Consider the following 18,401-nt stretch of genomic DNA (forward strand, 5'->3'; position numbering starts at 1 on the left):
AGGGCGGAGTTAGTGGCGGGGAAAGGAGGGAGGGGGGGAGGTCCCGGAGAGCGGCGCTGAGCCGTGGGGGGAGTTTTCCTGATTGTGCTGTTGCGGGAGCATTCCGGCACTTGGTAGAGCTGGAGTGGGGGAAGCCGGTGAAGGGTCGAGGGACCCCGGAGGGTTCCCGTCTGCTTGGCAATCGGCAATAGCAAAAGATCCAGTGGGGAGGGAGGGAGGGGGGGGAAACAACCCCCACCCTCGCACGCTCCTGAGAGAAGGAGCTTTGCCTTGGAGAAAGTGAGTTGCAAAAGAGGGAAACGTAATCAAGCAAGCATGGGCGAAAGGCAGCCCTTGGAATAAGTGATTTTCGCCAAAGGGTGATAGTTTGGAGAGCGCTTTGGCGGTACAACCTGGGACACCATGAGGATATTTTTGGAGGGGAGGAAGAGAAGCAGAGAAGGGTGAATTGTCGGGGGTTTTCATTTTGGTCCACAAGCCGGTGGCCATCTGACAGCTCTGAACGATCAGGAAAAAAAAGACGAATCGAGGAAAGGGAAGGAGCTGGCGCTGGTGGCTCAGCAGAGTTGGAGGTGCCTTATAGAGGAGTCTGGACCGAATTCTCAGAGGGTTGGACGCAGGTAAGAGAAGAGAGGGAAAATGATGAGAGAAAGCGGACGAGAGGCAGCTTAAGGTGACATTGTGACAAATGCAATAGTGGGGGGGGGGAACCCCTAAACGACTTTGGAGTCTATCCACTGGTAAAACAATACTAACAATGCATTCCTAACTTTTTTTTTCTGCCTGGGGTCTGCTCAAACTATTATATTATCCTACCACCTAACAGAAAAATGTAACCACGCCGACTTCCCAACTGTTGACATTTCTTTCTGTTGCCGTTCAATATATAAACTCGGATTTTCAGTTTAATGCTCTAAAGCTGGCAGATCCCTTTTGACTTTGAACAAATAGGAAAGCCAGGTGCCCTGTCCTATCGTGGATTTTCTTTCACGATGATTCATTTTGTGGCCGTCCTTAAAGTCTCTAGTAAAAGATTAATTTGTCCTCCCTTTAGCAATACTTTGTCTTTTTTAACCAGAATCTACTGTACCTTCATGTATATTTTGTCACCTGAAGAGCCATACATGTGTTTTTTTTTCCCTTGGAGGTTGTAATCTTTGAGTGTGCTGTATCAGGATTTGTGAATAAAAACCTTTACAAAAATGAGAGGTAGTAAGTTTGACTAGTATTGGATCTTAATGCATCCCTTTTAAAAACATGTGGCGGGGATTTGAGAGAGAAAAAAAGCTCTACACATTTTATTTCAAGTAGTTAATTTCCCTTAATGTGCATTTGAATAATAACAAAAGCCTCCATAGCTAATGTAGGTGATTAGCTCGAAAATGCAATGCGTCTTAGCCTTGAAATGATTTGTGTTATGCAAATACATTATCTTTTGCAAACACTAGCTGAACTGTATCCAAATTAAACCTAGCAGTTAACCTATACTGAAATCAACGGCGAAATACAAGCGAAGCAAGTAATTATAGGGTGTTTCCCCCATTCCCCCCCCCAGTACATTTATTATAAATTTGTTCCTGAAAATTCCGGGCTCTAACCTCGCTGCCTTTTGCGTGATCTGGCTACCACTTGATCAGTAAGACGGAATCTTCATCTTCTTTCAATGCCAATTTTCAAAAATGCCTCGCTCCTTGGGCGTGAACTGACCGAGTGTCCCCATTCTGGTTCTCGGATTTAAAAATGAGATGACAGCTTGAGACATGTCATTTATTGATGTGCTCAAGCTGTCACAGCTGCATGGGAGCAAACTGAATTCCAGTGCCGTGTTTTCGATTGTGTACCATGCCTTGCATTTCGGCGTATTAAAGCAATTATGGTTCGTTGTGTGTTCTGAGCCCCATGAAAACTTTTAAGCAGAATCTTTTCTCTCTCTCTCTCTCATATACATATATCCTATCTGCCTGTCCATTTGGCTATTTTTATGGGTGGACGCACACATACACTTTAGCTGTCTGGGTGGGGGGAATTTTCAGGTGCCAGCCCTATTGTTTTGGTAAATGAGAATTAAGCATGGAAGTGCGCACAGGGGAATCATCTCCTGCCATCATAAACCTACTGTAACTGCTTTGAGTGAGCCCAAATAATTCCTTAAAATAATATGACTAGAAATTCGTTGAGGCTATCCAGTTAAGGATGAATAAAGCCCGGGCACCCTGCTTGAAGCCAGATTCATGGGGTGGGGGTGGGGCGTGCAGGTAAAATCTCCTTGAAGTAGGATCGGCGTGCATTATAGTAAAACGGGCTCTGTGTTAACCCCTCTCTCCCTGCCAAGCCCAGCAGGGTGCGAACACTGAGGACACAGGTTACCTCAGGAGCCCTATGCTCGAACAGTTGTTGTATGAAGATGACCTGACTGGAAAAGAGTCACCACGCTGGCCCAGACGATTAATAAAATGGTAAGAGTTTGGTGGTTTTAAAAATCGTGCGTAATTGGTTGCTCTTAATATGAGGCTTCCCTGCTTTCTTTGGCTGGAGTGATTTGCACGGTACATAGGAGCCAGCTCTGTGGGTGCTGAGTATCCTTACTATTGAGCAAGCTCCTTTATTGCTTCACTGTGGCCAGAGAGAGGTAATTTGTAGTGTACCACCCACAATCATTATAAAATATTGGCACCTCTCTATGGCCATGCTAGGGAGGGGGAGGGGTAGACAAGAAGGTGTAATCAGAATTAAGTTAAAAAAAAAAAAGCTTAATTCCTTTGACACCAAAAGCAGTAGTATAAAGGGTTTTCTGGCGGGGCCTTGAATCAGGAATTTTTGTTGACCAGGAGAGACAATGAACAGAAGAAACTAATAAAAGATTTTACTGTTATTTATAACATGTGATCCTTAGCAAATCGTTGTCTGTCTGTTATTAGTTCTTTCCATTGAAAGATAAAACAGACTATATTCTTAGTCTTCACTTTTCCTGGGACAGATTTATTTTAAACGTTGCATGTACTGATGACATTTGTGCGTTCAAAGGACTAGATTCACGAACCTGCCCGATCGGGCCCGTCCTCCTCTAATCAAAGTACTTTTTTGGGGGGTCGACACCCGAGAAGCTTGTTTGTGTGAGACCTCAGGCTTCTGTGAAATGCCCTGCTGGAAAGCAACTCACTACAAAGTACTGTACATTAGACTTAAGGAATCATCGAAACCCCGTCTGACTTGTAGAAGATCAAACCGCATAACCACATTCCAATAAAGTGTCAGTTTGTGATCAAGAATGGGGTATCTTGATGTTCACAGCGGTTTACACTTACCAACAACCCCCCCCTAGTTTTCTCAATTTATGAACTTTTGAAGAGTTTGTAGTGTCTAAAGATAGAATCACCTGTAATATCTTTGCCACTGTACTTTTATAACCTCTGAAGTGAGACAGAGCTAAGTGTTTTTTGGTTTTTTTTGTTTTTTTGCTCCTATCAGTTTAAAGAAAAGTCAGGATCTGTTTGCAGCACTGACTATTTTACTGTATAAACTCCGTGAATGTATTCTGGTGAAGAAGTGATTAATTATGAGAGAGGAGCTGTGACATTTATGTTGGCAAATCACCCAAGTGCTTACACTTTAGTATTCTTGCATAATATCACAAGTGTAATAAATAACAAATAATACAAATTTACCCATGAGGGGAATGTCAATAAACCCTCTGACTAACATTTTTTTTAAAATATAGATTATAAAGTTGAAATGCATTTAGGTAAGATACCAAGTTCAAGTGTCCCCAGATTTTCAAAAAGCAAACAATACAAAATCTTTAGGGAGAGAGGGGAACTTTTTTTCCATTAAAATTGTGCAATCTAAATATACTGCACATACCAACCTTTTAGTCTCATGCTCACTCTCCCTTGGAGCTGTTGAAATGAGAACAGCTCTGTTCCGCTTTCTTTCTTTATGAAATACTTTTTGAAAGGAGATGAAGTTAGTATGTTGAAAGTGCTCAGCTGAGTTTCGGAACAATAATTTTTTTAAAAAAAGTCCAATTGGATTTATTACAACCTTGACCTCAAGGTGAGTTACAGTAGGGAATAAACATTATTTCCATGCCCAAGTGTGTTTATAGTCATCAGAAATGTAAGGTAGGGGTGAAAATATGGCTGTTCCATCAAGTTTTTTTAAATAATTTGACTACTTAGAGATATAATTGCCTATGGTGTTAAGAGTGAAAACTGTGTTCCCATTGTTTCTCTGCTACATGTTTAAGGTCCTGAGTGATCTTGTTTAAAGGCTACCTCTCTCTCTTCCTGTTTCTTGGCATATATGGTTTGTGCTCTGGATCTTGTCCGTACTGTAAGCCATGGTGCTGCCAAATGTATTAATCAAGCGGTGGTATATTAAATACCTAGAGCAAAGCAGGGTGAAATTATTTGCCCAAGGTCACAAAGGCTGCAGGATTTCAATTCCTTAGCCTGCTGTGGCTAACTGCTTGGCTTGGCTATTCCTCTAGCTTTAAAACTGGCCCTATTTAATGTGCCAAACTTATATAAAATAAAGACAGGTTAAAGCTAATGGATTAAGAAGAAAGGTAGAAAGAATAGAAAGTTAGCCTAAAATCATATCAAATTAAATCAGTTTAAGGCAGGGGTGTCCAAGCTTTTGGCTTCCCTGGGCTGCATTGTCCGAAAAAATTTTTACATGGGGCCGCACAAATGCGCAAACGCTGCAGCAAGACAGAGGAGGGAGCCGGCAAGACGGTAAACACCCGGGGGCAGCAGAGGAAAACACTGCATCGACCGGGGCCGCACAAAATACTTCACGGGGCCGCATGTGGCCCTCGGGCCGCAGGTTGGACACCCCTGGTTTAAGGAGTTGTAGCAGGCACTGTGTGGAAAAAAAAGACTAATTGATGTTTATTTTGAGAAAAAAAAGTCATTAATTATAAAGTTTACAAATAGTTCACTTCCTCCTGCCTCACCCTGGGAAAATCAGAGCAAATAAAAAAAATGGCTATCTTGGCTGAGTTAGGCAATAGATTGACATTCCTTATAGAGAAGTTAATTAGCAATGATGGAATTGATTGTCATTATCTTCCTGCTGGGTAATTGTTTCAGGAAAAAAACCCCAAAAAACAATACCAAAGCTTAAATGGGATAATTAATATAATTACAGTTGAAGTAATCTGTAGTTGAATTTCTTCAGTGCAGTGTCTGTTTCAGTCATGACAAAAAAAGGGAATTATTCCAGTATTATAATAATCTCCAAATTCATACAGAGAAATGAGATACTCGGTCCTCAGAGGGTCAAACTACCCAATGGTTCAAATGAGCAAAAGCTCATAGAACCCGATCTTCATAGGATCCAAATATATCTTTTTTATCTTTATATGCTTTTTTTGATATCAATTTTTCTTTTTTTATATGCTTTTTTGATATCAATTTTTCTTTTGTCCATAAATTAGTAGTAAAAATGGTTTTTACTTAGCTTTTATCTAATTTTTAAAGGGGAGCGCCTCCACCAACATGTCCATGTTTCACACGCTTTCCTCAGGGTCGAGGCTCCCAATTATATCTGTAAAACATTTGAATATCAAACATTACTCCTATATTATTGTTAAAAAGAGTTCTTAGGTATTGATATATTATAATATGTCTAGTCAAGACTTTTAGACTCATAGCAACTTACTCATGCACGCAGTAGAAATCGCTCCATTCGAGATAATTTCATGCCGGTCGGGAGCGTCTGACGTCAGTTCCGGTATTTAAACCCTAAAAAAGCTTACTCAGCAAAAGACTCATTGTATGTCTTACCGGAAGAGACTGGAATATGTAAGAAACGTCAGTTGATTCAAACTAAAGACATCCAGTCAATTTCTTCATTCAATCCGTTAGGCGATAGAGCATTTAATTCATAAATCCATCTTTGCTCCTTGATGTTAAGAGCTTTTTTATAATTCCCACCCTCCTTCCCTATTATTACAGAATCTATAATACGCCATTTAATATCTTGCCAGGAATGTTGTTTACTTAGCCAATGATTTACTATGGGTGCAGTATCCGTTTCCGTATGAACTCTAGATTTATGTTCATTCAAGCGCGTTTTAATCGACCGCTGCGTTCTTCCCACATAAATTTGATCACAAGGGCATTGAATGATATAGATGACATTGGTAGTATTACAATTAGTGATCTCCTTAGATTGTATACTCTTCCCTGTGGATGGATGAATCCAAATTTCACCTGGAATGGAGGGCTAAATTTGCTAACCGTGATTTACTGTTAGCTTCCACAAGACAAAAAAATGCTAGTGATTTAGTATATATTCAAAAATATACTGCTTTATCTATACAAATAAAAAATATATTACTTAAACACTGGCATATTGTTCGATTATTGGAGGGCATACCAGAAAGACCGATGTTTGCTTTTCGAAGACATCGCAACATAGAAGAAATACTCCGGAGTCCTATAACGCTTAAAAACATACCTGTTCCAGAAATACCTAAACAACTGACCCGCTCCCCCCTTCTCCCCCCCCTTAATCCACCTGAATTTACTGCACTGTTATAAATATAATATGTTATCTTCATCTTGTCGTATATATAATATGTTACCTTCATCTTGTCGTAATTTTTCGCTGCCAGTTATTCCTAACAGGTCCTGTCAGAAATTATCTTCTAAAATGTACATCTTATATTTTACTCAACAAATTGTAACTCTATACTAATGCCTCTTAAGGTCTCTGCTCTCTGTATTTCCTCTGATTATCTGCATATTGTATTTCGCTGCATATTCAGCTCTCCTGATTGTAAACCGCCTAGAAGTTGCAAGATTGTGGCGGTATAGAAGAATAAAGTTATTATTATTATTATTATTATTATAGCCCTGTACCAACGTGGGTATCACGGAGGTTGCGGTAGTTGTCAATGGTGTGCTCTCACCATTCCAGGTGAAATTTGGATTTATCCATCCACAGGGAAGAGTATACAATCTAAGGAGATCACTAATTGTAATACTACCAATGTCATCTATATCATTCAATGCCCTTGTGATCAAATTTATGTGGGAAGAACGCAGCGGTCGATTAAAACACGCTTGAATGAACATAAATCTAGAGTTCATACGGAAATGGATACTGCACCCATAGTAAATCTTTTTTTTTTGTCTTATGATTTTGAATGTTTTTTTATGTGTTATATATTCCAAATAGTGTCCCCTGAAGAAGGCGTTTTCTATATGCCGAAACTGGGATCCTTGTTGGGTCTAATTGATTCTAATAAAGACTCAATCATTGGTTGAAAAGACGCCTCCCTTGCCTTTCTGTTTGTTTTGCGTATATCCCAAGGCGAGGTGTTCTTCTTGTTGCCTGTCTTAAATTATTTCATGTTATAAAACACACTTTCACAAGAAAGAAAAACAATGTCATATATGAATGTAGGCAGTACTGCTTTAGTTCAAAGGGGTGTATTTCAAAAAATGGAGGAAAAGCCTCAGACAGATGCCCTCCCACCACCACAATGGTGGATAAAGGTGGTTGGGTGATAACCTCACTGGCAAAAAACCTCCATTGCACTCCCAAGTGTAAAAAACTTTAAGCAGGGCTGTCTATGCGAAGTTATTATTGATTTTTCACATATCCGAGTTCTTTTTGTTAAATTATTTCATGAACATGAAGAATGACATCTTACTAGCTAGAGCAGATCGGGTGAGGGTTCCATGATAGCATAACTGGTAGCAAATCTCTTCTTAAAGAGATTACCTGGAAATGCCACTGTGCAGCAGGAGCTATTGAAATCACCTACCTCTTCCGCTGCAACCACATTTAAAGAAGGGTTCTTTTGTGTTTTCTAAGTCTCATGTGGTTCTTATTTTGTTTTATTGAGCGGTATCATATTGTGCAAACAAGCCAGCTTTCTCTAGGATCAGTGCAGCTGCTAAACTGTAACATAAGGTTTTCACACAAAACCAGGCATGATTTAGCTGGCTTTCAGCCAACTTCTTATCTCTGATCAGTATCCCCTTTCTCCTTTCTTTTCATTCTATCAGTGATTTGCATCAATATGGCTTTGATTTGCTCATACTGTTTTGACCTATGAAGGGGGCTGGCCAAGAAATGCATTAAGAGGGTCCAATAAAACAGGTATCGTCTTGTATTGTGGTGGCCATCCACTAATTCCATATGTTTGTTTGCACTTTTTCCATAGTCAGACTGCTTCAGATCTTCATAGAAAAAAGCAGGTGCTATACTGAAGAAAGTTATTTAAAAAAAACCAGTGGTTCCAATACTATGGGTCATGATCCCCAAATGGGTTCATCAGATTTGCATTTGGAGTTACAACCATGTCTGCAGGAAAAATAAATGGTACCATGATGTCATTGGCCCATGTAGGCACTTAAAAACATCGGCACCCCCAAAAATTGCTGAGCGCTATTCTATAAATGGCACTCAAAGCTATATGCCATTTACAGAATAGCGCTTAGCACCGGGAATCATTCCTAACTTTAGGCGTGGCCATTTACACGATCAGAAATGTGGTGCAAATCCTCATGACTAAATTAAGCGCGGATCCAGCACCTAAGTTTATACGTGTAAATTTTAATTCAAGCCATTTAGGTCCAATAATTGTTCATTAAGATCCCAATTATTAGTGCTTAATTGGCATATTAATCAATTAAATTGCTTGTTCAAATTTGGGTGTGTGTCAAAACTTAGGCACACAGTTTGTAGTATTTACCGTATTTTCACGCAAATAACGCGCACCCGTGTATAACGCGCACACGGGTATAGCGCGCAGAAACCACAATATTATGTATAAAAACTTTTGTATACCGCGCTCACGGGTATAACGCGCATGCTGCCCGACTGTCCTTTGGCCCGCCCCGACTCTCCTCTGGCCACCCCGACTCTCCTTTCACCCGCCCCGACTCTCCTCTGGCCACCCCGACTCTCCTTTCGCCCTCCCCGACTCTCCGTGCGCTGTCCCGACTCTCCGTTTACCCGCCCTGCCCTGCCCCCCCCCGGCAGGACCACTCGCACCCCCACCCCGAAGGACCGCCGACTCCCCGACAATATCGGGCCAGAAGGGAGCCCAAACCCTCCTGGCCACGGCGACCCCCCTACCCCCACCCCGCCCGATGCCCGATTCCCCCCCCCCCCCAGCAGGACCGCTCGCACCCCCACCCCGAACGACCGCTCGCATGCGCTCCCACCCGCACCCGCAATCGGAGCAAGAGGGAGCCCAAGCCCTCTTGCCCGGCCGACTCCCCGACAATATCGGGCCAGGAGGGAGCCCAAACCCTCCTGGCCACGGCGACCCCCTACCCCCACCCCGCACTACATTACGGGCAGGAGGGATCCCAGGCCCTCCTGCCCTCGACGCAAACCCCCCTCCCTCCCTCCAACGACCGCCCCCCCCCAAGAACCTCCGACCGCCCCCCCAGCCGACCCGCGACCCCCCTGGCCGACCCCCATGACACCCCCACCCCCCTTCCCCGTACCTTTGCTAGTTGGCCGGACAGACGGGAGCCAAACCCGCCTGTCCAGCAGGCAGCCAACGACGGAATGAGGCCGGATTGGCCCATCCGTCCCAAAGCTCCGCCTACTGGTGGGGCCTAAGGCGCGTGGGCCAATCAGAATAGGCCCTGGAGGCTTAGGTCCCACCTGGGGGCGCGGCCTGAGGCACATGGTCAGGCCCGATATTGTCGGGGAGTCAGCCGGGCAAGAGGGCTTGGGCTCCCTCTTGCTCCGATCGCGGGTGCGGGTGGGAGCGCGTGCGAGCGGTCGTTCGGGGTGGGGGTGCGAGCGGTCCTGCTGGGGGGGGGGGGGAATCGGGCGTCGGCGGGGTGGGAACTATGTAGGAAAACTTTTGTATACCGCGCTCACGCATATAACGTGCGAGGGGTATGCGCGGTAGGTAAAAACGCGTATAACGCGCGCGTTATATGCGTGAAAATACGGTAGTTTCATAGAATTTGGGGGTTAGTGCACCCCCCTCCTTTTTTTTTTTTTTACAAAACCGTGGAAGCAGTTTTTAGTGCAGGCCAGCATGCTAAATGCTCTGCGCTGCTCCCGATGCTCATAGGAACTCTTTGAATGTTGGGAGCAGAGCAGAACATTCAGCACGCCAGCTGGTGCTAAAAACCACTTTTGCAGTTTTGTAAAAAAAAAAAAAAGGGGGGGAATTTGCATGTGCAGGTTACTTGCCTAAATTAATTAACAAATTTGCTGCTAAATGCCACCAACAACTATCATTGATAATTGGATTTAATTGGTGCTACTTGGCAGTAATTTGCAGTTATGACTGTAACTGCACTTAGGGCTAAATTCACTTACCTCCTTTGTGTGCCCAATCCGTGGCCAATCCATGCAGGCCCGACCAATCCACAAAACAAAAAAATTCAAATGAGGGCGATCGGAGGAATGCCCCCCTCCGACTGCACAGATCGCTAGGGTGCGATCCCGACGGATACGCAGACCATCTCCGTCTAAGCCATGACTTTAAAAAAAAATTAAAAAAATTTTTACTAGCCCAGCAAACCCGTGATTTTTACCCGCTTTAAACCTGCGGGTTAAAACCACGGGCTCGCAGTACGGGGGAGGATAGGAGAGTTGGGGCGGCAGGAGAGATTCGGGGCAGGCAGGAGATCAGGGCTGAGATGGGGCAGAGAGCAGATCGGGGCAGGCAGGAGATTGGGGCTGAGACAGGACAGCAGATCGGGGCAGAGAGCAGGGTGTCGGGAGGCAGAGCAGTCATAAAGGACCTCAGTGATTGGTCCTCAGCAGTCGCTTATTTTGGATCGGCCAGCCAAGTCGGTGTTGCTTTTTTTATTTTAGTGAATCGCTTCCTGTCTGCATTTGAATGCCGTTCCCTCTCGTTTGCATGCGTGGATTGTAGAATGATCAGGACACAGGTTAGTGAATCGCAACAGGCTCGCAAACTGATCAGTTTGCTAGTGAATCTAGCCCTTAGTCGATATTCTATAACCTTAGCACAAATTCTGTGGGGCGCAACTTCCGGGAGGTGTGGACATGGGATGCAGGCCTTGCTCAGAGGGTTATGGCGCCCTAAGGCAATTTCAGTGGCGGTGCCCCACCCCACAGAGCTTAAGCTTTCACCCTTTCTCTCTCAAATCCCAAGTCCAGCATTCCTCCCTCTTCATCTCCCTCCCTCCTACTTCCCCCGCAGCCCTCTAAACAGTTCCTTGCTTGTCAGTAGCAACAGCATGCACAGCGGGCTACTATCAGCCAGCCCCGGATCTTCCGTCTGCCGCGCTCCGCCTGCAATTTCCTGTCAGCAGTTAGAAATAAATGGTACTAGTGTAAAAGAGGTTAACATATTTCTGTTACTTCGCATAGCGTGTTCAGCACGCCCAGAAAGAGATGGATGTGGGCCTCATGATCAGACTTTCATTTGGGAAGCTGTGGACTGTATTTCCAAATCTCTTCCATTTCCTAAATGAGTTTGGGTATACGTAGTTTGTGCTCTAAACCAAGGTGTGGCTGTGAATTAAGGATTATAATGTCCTTGCCTTGGACAGCACGGGTTGGTAGAGGCTTTAGTATTGAATTTGCACTATCAGTAAGGTGGTGCACTTGCAACACGCTCTTAATTGCGTTGCATCAACATATTTATTTATTTAATTTTCTATACCATTCTGCCGGGAGAGCTCAGAATGGTTTACATGAATTTCTTCAGGTACTCAAGCATTTTTCCCTGTCTGTCCCGGCGGGCTCACAATCGATCTAATGTACCTAGGGCAACAGCGGGATTAAATGACTTGCCCAGGGTCACAAGGAACAGTGTGGGTTTGAATCCATAATCTCAGTGTACTGAGGCGGTAGCTTTAACCATTGCGCCACCCCATATTGTTATTTGTCTGCTCCTATATATAAGTGATTGTGCTGGTATTTAGTATTGTGCTCAATGAGATATTTTCTCTCAGGTAGTGAATTACTTTTAGCCGATTGGCTATGAGAATGGCTTGAGGTCCGCCATCGTAATAGAATTATGAACAGTGAGCAAACATGATTTTCTTGGTTAGGTTGACACAGCGCACCAGAATGTTTCTCTCTCTCTCTCTGACATCTTGTATTCTGTTTCCATCTTATTTATTTATTTATTTTTAATTATTATACTTTTATTTTTTATTTGTACAATGACCTTGTTGCATATGTATCATGCTCAGAATTGTAGATGGCAATGGTTATAAACAGGTTAATTATTTAATTAAATAAACACACAAGGATGAAAGCATGGAAATCAAAAAAATTGAGATAAATCATGCAAGTGGGTCCTGAAGCACAAGCAGAATGAAGCTGCATTGCTTTGGATGTCCTGTGCTGATGCAGAGCTGTGTGCAAATGCCAGCAACATTCAGATCTAATTGGCTTCCATGTGTTGTTCATTCGATATATTACTTCTTCCTGACTAACCTCTCTTCTTTTTCATCTGTTTCTTGATTTACTGATCCACATAACAAGTATCTCCTGGAGAAGGAGAGGAAAGGGCACTTTGCAGACTTTTTTTTTTTCCTGAGTAGGATAATTATGTATTTTTAGTATTTATACACTGCTTATAGCCTAAGCAGTTTATATGTCCTGGTGCACTCACAGTCTGAATAACGTACTTGGGGTGATTTGCCCAGGATCGCAAGGAGTACCTCAGAGTGCTGAGGCTGCAGCCCTAAGCACTAGGCCGCTCTTTAACAGAGAGTAAAGAAGGAGCATGTGGCAAGGGCCATCTCACTTCACTCCTAAGCAATCAGAATTTCAAACTAGGACTTTAAGATCTACAGCTCACAACCTTCTTACCTTTTTTTAAAAAAAAAAAATAATTTTTATTAGTGAGTGCTACACAGAGTGTACAGAAATCCAACATTACAAGGACATAAGGCTCAGAATAGTTACAAAACTGAATAGTAGATCTAACTGGCAATATACAGAAAAGAAATAAAGAAATGGAATATCGCCATACACTTCAGTCGCAATCTTCAAATTTTTTGTATAAAGAGCAAAAGCAAACCTGCCAGTTGCACTACACATGCACAGACTACAAACACCATACAAAACTCAACAGATGCTCCACAGGCACACCAGCACACACGTTCAAGCACTCACCTCTCATGTTGGAACTGCCCCTGATGCCCCCGAAATGGGAAGAAAGACAGAAAGAGAAAGGGAAACCAGAAAAATAGAAAAAGTTGAAGAAGAAAAAGTGTAATCAAGAGGGATTGTCCAGTAGTGTCATCGAGACCCCGGGACATAATAACAAAGCTGCTTTCCAAAGCCTCACATAGCAGCGATGGTCAATCCTCCCCCCCCTTGGGAGTTCTGTGGATTTCAAAGTGGGCTACCTGAGCAACCCGATGAAGCCAATGAGTAAAGGAGGCCGCTTGGTCGGACACTCAATATTGCAAGAGGAGTTTTTTCACCAAGAGAATGGCTAAATAAAGAAATTTCTGCTGAGGACCCGAGAAACCGGCGTCCTCCAGCATCCGCTGATCTCCCAATAAGAGCATGCCATAGTCACGGGGAATAGGACGGTGCACGATCTGCTCCAAAAAAGGGAGAACATGCAACCACAGTTCGGTGGACGGGCATTCCAGAAAGTGATGGACCAAAGTCCCAGAGGAGCGGTGACACTTTGTGCAAATATCCCCCTCCCAGAGACCCATATGAGCCCCTTGCTTCCTAGAGATATACACCCTGTGTAGTATCTTGAACTGCATCTCCTGGAGATCAGAGGAGCCTCCCATGGATCTAATATGACCAAACAAATCAAGGAACTCTCTCTGATCTCCCAGGAAACCCATCTCCCCCCGCTACACAGAGGCCACTCCATCAATGGGACCCAGAGACAAAGTCGCCCGTAGCATATGACACCACGTAGAGAGTTTATTCTAGGCAGGAGGGACCAGAAAGAATTGTGCATCCAGAGGACTACAGAGCCAAGCGTCCCTCCATCTCTTTTGTAGTGTAGTATAGTAGTGGCAGACCTGAAGGTACGCCCAAAATTGGTTCGACAGCAGATCCCACCGCTGCTGAAGTTGGGCATATATGGGAAATACACCCTCGCTGCCCCCATCCCAAACGTCTCTCAATGTCCTACACCCCCGCTGCTCCCAGACCTGAATTCGGGACGGACCCATCCCCAGAATGAAGGCAAGGTTACCGCACAGGGGCAATATCACCGACGCAGCAGGTGTTTTCCGCTTTTGTCGCCTCCACCACCTCCACGTTAGCTGAAGTGGTTGGAGAAGACGCATCTTCGGGGATCCCCCCGGGACTGCAGATGGCTGTATATGTAATAAAACCAAAAAAGAGTGCAGTGCACACCAGGAAGTGAGCCACCCCCCAGGAGCATATTTGAAATGTCCTGTCCAGCCCTCATGGATAAATCGAAACAGAGCTGCTACGTTATAAAGTCTGATATCTGGGAGGTTCAATCCGCCCCGCGATCTATCCAACATCAACTTAGTATAACTAATGTGAGCCCTCTTGTGGCGTCAAATGAAAGTAGAGATAATGGAGCGAAAAACCTTCACATCCCGAGCGGAGAGCCATACAGGGAGAGTCTGTAACGGATACAGGAGCTTCGGCAAGAGAACCATATTAGTTAAAGCTACTCTGCCCCACAGGCCTAACGGTAGCTCCCTCCATCGATCACAAAGAGCCATCTATACATGAGGGACAAATCGGGACTCAAATACACTCCAAGATACCGCAGCGGCCCTCTGACAGGTGGTATAGAGAGAGCTGAATGCCAGACCTCCTTGCGAGTAGCATCCAGGGGCAACAACTCTGATTTGGCACAGTTAACTCGCAGACCGGAGATATTGCCAAAGGTGTGGACCACCTCAAGTTCCCTGCCCAGATCTTTTTGTGGATTATCAAAGTATAGCAAGATGTTATTGGCAAAGAGATTTATCCGGCTTTCCCTGTCTCTTATCCGAATTCTCTGGATGGAAGGATCGGTTCTAAGCTTTACCGCAAAAGGTTTGAGGTCTAGCACAAAGAGTAAAGGGGAAAGGGGACATCCTTGCCTGGTACCTCTGCCCAACGGGAAAGGATTAGTAAGGCCCCAATTCACCAGCAAGCACACCTGCGGGCTAAGATATAAACTATGAATCCAGTCATTAAAGCGGCCGGCCAGGCCATATTGCTGCAGAACCCAGAATAGGTATTGCCAGGATATGCTATCAAAGGCCTTTTCCATGTCCAGACCTACTATAGCCAATGTGCTCCCTGTCCCCCTTCTCGAGTGTAATGCCATCAGGACCCAAAAAGGTTCATGGAGGCGTACCAGCCAGGAATAAAGCCCACCTGATCTTCATGGATTAAGAGAGGGAGAAAGGCATTCAAACGGTGGGCCAGTATAGCAGCTAAGAGTTTAACATCCTGATTGAGCAGAAAGATCGGGCGATACGATCCCACCTGGGTAGGATCCTTCCCCGGTTTAGGCAGCAACACCACATGGGCCATATTTCGCAGTCCAAAGCCCTTTCCCGAATGCATCACATTATAAGCAGCCCTAACGCAGGAGGGATCAAATCAGCCACAATCTTATAGTATTCGGGTCCAAACCCATCAGGGCCTGGCACTTTCATGAGTTTCAAAGCTTTAATACCCGCCTTAATCTCCTCTGACGTAATCGGGGCATTCAAAAGTTCAAGGTGGTCAGTGCTCACTTGAGGTAAAGCTAAATTCCGGGAAAAATCTGTTCGATCTTGCTCAGACGACTCTCGGTGCGAATAATGGTTCTCATAGAAGTTCATAAATTGGGACTGAATTTCCTCCGCCCCTGAAACAAGACGGACCTCACTATCTTTAATAGACAGGATGACCTGTTGATTCCGTGGAGGACGCACAAGATTGGCCAGAAGCCATCCTATCTTCCCTCCTCAGCGATGCAATTGATAGCGTTGGAAATAAATATCCCTATTGGCCCGCTGACTCAAAACGGCCTCCAGCTGGGAACGGACATCCCACAGACGACGCTTATCCTCCACAGAGAGCGTAGCGACATGTCTCCGACTCAGGATCTGCAATTCCCCAGAAAGCCTCAAAAGGTCAGCATCCTGCCGCCGCTGTGCACGAGACACGTAGGCAATTATGTATCCCCGGATTACCACCTTAGATGCTTCCCAAAATACCACAGGGTCAATGTCAGGTGTCATATTAGTACGACAGTACTCCTGCCAGTGTTCCCTGAGGTACCTATGGAACTCCATATCTCGGTACAGATGGCTCGGGAACCGCCACCCCCGTTGCGAGGGTCCTTTGTAAGCCGAACCGACTTACAGCGGGGAATGGTCCGATAAAGGAACATCTTCAATAGAAACACTCTCTATCTGTAAAAGCAGAGGGCGACGCCAGAAAATAATCCAGATGGGCATATACGTCATGAGGGTGGGAGTAAAAAGTGTAAGTAAGCTCAGTAGGATGCAAAGTCCGCCACAGATCCAACAGGTGCAACTGATCCATCAAAAAATTTACCCCCCTTGGCTCCATGGTTCCCCGGGCAAACCCTCGCTGATCTGCAATCCATTGATGGGTCCGCCGTGATGTTAAAATCACCCCCCACAAGGAGTTGATAATCAGAATACAGAGCTATTTTGGCCAAGAGCTCAGAGAAAAATCGGTGACTATATACATTAGGGGCATAAAGATTACAAAACATCCATTTCTGTCCCCATAATTTCCCCAGAACTATCACATATCTCCCCTCCTTATCCGGTAGAGTTTTATGGATGTGTAGTGGCAAATGCTTATGGAACAGTATTGCTACCCCCCTCCGCCTGGAATTAAAGGTGGACGAGCACACTTCCCCCACACATTCCCTGCGCAACTTGGCATGCTCAGCACTGGAGAGGTGAGTCTCCTGGAGATAGGCGATATCAATATGATGTTGCTTGAACCAATTCAATAATTTATTTCTCTTCATGGGGGAATGGATGCCATCCACGTTATAGGTGGAAATGCGGAGCTTAACCAGTATCAAAAACAGGTCTAGATAAAGAGAAAGGAAACTCTGAAAAAAAAATGGTGAGAAGAGAGGGACCTCCCAGCTAAGACCCCCTCCTCGCCTCAAGCATGGCCCGGGTAAGGAATCAGCAGCCCCCGCGGTCCTCCGTCCCACCCGGAAGGCGAGGGCCTCAAGAAGATAGGTAACGGTGCAATTCCAATACGCAACTCCCCAACCCTTCCCTGAAAGCACAACCAGACATCCCACAAGTCTCCTCACACACATCTGCCATGCACACCCCCAGGCACACACCCCCACCCTATCCCAGAGAATGCTCCCCCAGGACACCGCCCAGTCCCCAAACAGGCCCAAAAAAAACCAGAACAAGAAAACAGAATCCCATAAGGGAAATCAAAAACTGAGAGATCACGGATCTGGGCTAGCCATAATCCGATGCTTACTAGATAACACGAACTCAAATACAATATACCATGATATCAAACAGTAGAAAAAGTAGAAATAGTAGAAAGCCCCCCACACCCCTCAAACACTTTAAAATCATAAGTGTTTGAGGCTTGTGCGGTTAAGGCAAAGCTTACAGGAATGAGACAGGGACAAAGACAAAACTTGCGGGGATGGGATGGGGAAAGTGAGTTCCTGCGGGTACGGGGATACATTTGTTCCCGTGTCATTCTCTAGGGTATCCTTTAGGTGGCTTGGCAGGTCCTCGGAAGGGAGTGAAATCAAGTCTACAAGGTTCCAAGTAAACTTGGCCTACTTGACTATCTCGGTTGCGGTTCACACATATGTGGTGGAAGCATATAATATGAGATGTTGCTGCGTCCCTCTGGGCTTCCTTAACCTAGCTGTGCCTTGAGCTTCCATACTTTCTGAATCATGCCCTCCTAGCTCAACCTCCCTCATGCCACTTCCTCCCTGGTTGACACTTTGAGTTTTGTGGTGATTCTGACATTGTAAGGGAGTGTCATTAAAGGGAAGTAGTAGCGTCATATAGATTCCCTCATACAGAATTCTTAGGTCTGTACACTAATAAACATAACCTATTTGTTAATATTAATAAGAGTCTGAGCTACTATAACGGGATGGAAGTTCAATAAAGATTGCCCTAATGCAATTCCCAAATTCAGTTCTTAAGTCCCGAACCAGATCTGGTTTTCAGGGAAATAAACACATTCCGCCCAATATTCAGCACTATTGAACTGCCCAGGAATGGCTCCTGGCTGGTTAAAAAGCTCTAAGCCAGCTAACCTCTAATATTTAGTGGAAGATAGCTGGATATCTCTTGCTGAATATCCCAGTCAGTGGCTAACCTGGTCACTGATTATGTCATGCGACCAGCTAAGTCATAGAGGCCAAATATAGACCTGCGTAAGTGAGTCTATCTGGCCACTAAACTCAGCCAGTCAGTACCAATATTCATTGACTGACTGGCCAGGTT

General features: G+C 44.7%; 1 protein-coding gene across 9 annotated transcripts in view; it reads left to right on the forward strand.

The window, feature by feature from the left end:
* Positions 1-66: 66 nt before the first annotated feature.
* Positions 67-18,401, forward strand: part of CHRM3 (cholinergic receptor muscarinic 3) — a 1,018,971-nt gene continuing 1,000,636 nt past the window's right edge. For 8 of the 9 annotated variants that reach the window (XM_033937301.1, XM_033937305.1, XM_033937299.1 and 5 more), the window contains exon 1: positions 67-620. The gene's annotated coding sequence lies outside the window, so the exon portion shown is untranslated. Of the gene's footprint in view, positions 621-10,769; positions 10,890-18,401 lie in introns of those variants that run through there. The other variant, XM_033937302.1, reaches the window with a different exon arrangement.

The sequence above is a fragment of the Geotrypetes seraphini genome, chromosome 3, assembly GCF_902459505.1.
Source record: "Geotrypetes seraphini chromosome 3, aGeoSer1.1, whole genome shotgun sequence".
Taxonomy (NCBI): domain Eukaryota; kingdom Metazoa; phylum Chordata; class Amphibia; order Gymnophiona; family Dermophiidae; genus Geotrypetes; species Geotrypetes seraphini.